Consider the following 1,810-nt stretch of genomic DNA (forward strand, 5'->3'; position numbering starts at 1 on the left):
CAGGGAGCAAAAAATAATAACGCTGGTCGGAGGACCACTGACAGAGCCGATTCTCGAGGACCGGGCAGAAGCAGGAGTAACCCCCTGGTCGGGACGATGATGGGGACCGATCCAGAACTTCCTCGACGCAAAGGGAGCACTCTAGAACCCCCTCCAAGAGCCACCGATTAGAAACTTCGAGGTCAAGAAGTCACCGATCGGGCAGTAAGAAGACCCCACCCAGGCAGGATCAGACCAAGACTCCTCGAGAGAAGAAGACTTCACAATTCAAAGATGGGCATGGTCGTGATGAGGCTGATAGTCATCACACCGACCAGTCAAAGGAAAAGGAGGGCAATGACCAACAAGGAGGAAAAGGCTGCCCAGGGCGCACTAAAAGGCCTCCACTGCACCCCGGCCAGCAGCGTAGCGAGAGAACGCAAGTCCCGCATAGTAAGCACTCTGGGAAATTGAAGAGTACGGTGGTCGATCGAACAGGAGAGCAGGCTTCCCGGAAGGATCTGAGGGACGTTATCACCAACAAGAGGAGGACCGTCCCAGTCGAAGGGCAAAATCTAGACCGCCCTGCCAGTCAAGTAGAAATACTTGACGATGGCGCGCCAGATGGTAATGCCCGACCAGGCGGTCGAGACCTTGGAACCTCATCAGTTGCACAAGCCATCCAAGCCCAGCTTGACATGCTAACAGCTGTAGTACAAGGTTTGTCAAAACGACCTTCCGAGATAGACGCGATAGACCACCGGAGTGGCAGCCCATTTTGTGCCCGGATTAGAGCAGCCCAGCCACCGGCAAAATATAAAGCACCGGTACACTGCCAGTATATACAGAAAAGGCAGATCCCATCAGACATATTGGGAAGTTTGAGGACCAGATGGAGTTGCTCGGAGTAAGTGACGATTATCGGTGTAGAGTTTTCCCGACTACATTGTCAGATATTGCCCAGGAATGGTATTGGAAGTTTAAGCCAAACTCCATTACCTCTTGGGAAGCATTCAGGAAGGAGTTTTGTAGACAATTCAACACTGCCCGAACTCCACCAGTTTATGCCAACCACTTGGCAGATATCAAACAAGGAAAAGATGAGTCTCTAAAGAACTATATACAGAGGTTCATGAGAGAAGCCAATAGAGCAACTGCTGTAGGAGACGAGGGGAAGATGGTTGCCATATCTGCTGTGATAACTTATCGGAGCCCTTTGTGGGACAGTATACATAGAAATCCAATTTCAACACTTCAGCAATTTCTTGACCGGGCGGACAAGTATATGAAATTGGATGATGCAATAGAGAAAGAGGAGAATGGCATAAACAATCCAGGTGGATCAAGTGACTCTGGTGGAAGGAAACGTGGAAATAATGGGTCTGACCACCATGAGGAAAAGAAAGCAAAGTTGAATTCAAATGAAAAGCCAACCAAGTATGAGCCTTAATTCACTAACTACACCACTCTCTCGACCAGCCGAGTAGAAATATATCTTGCTAGTCATGAAGAGGTTCCCTACAAGAAGCCTCCCCCCATCAGGAAAGAGATGAGGAAGAGAGACATGAATAAGTTTTGTCATTTCCATGGAGATTATGGTCACGAAATGAATGAATGCAATCACCTCAAGGACGAGATAGAATTTCTTCTCCAGTCGGGCAAGTTGAGAAAGTACCGGGCAGAGACACCCCAAAGAGAAGGAGGCAGCAGCAATCCTAGTTTCAAGCGGCAAAGATCTCCACCCTTGCAGCCCGGACCTGTGGACTTTACCTTAGACACTATATGTGGAGGTCCACACTTGGCTGAGGAAGGCAACGAAGCAAAGGAGAAG

Source organism: Humulus lupulus, chromosome 4, assembly GCF_963169125.1.
Source record: "Humulus lupulus chromosome 4, drHumLupu1.1, whole genome shotgun sequence".
Classification (NCBI taxonomy): domain Eukaryota; kingdom Viridiplantae; phylum Streptophyta; class Magnoliopsida; order Rosales; family Cannabaceae; genus Humulus; species Humulus lupulus.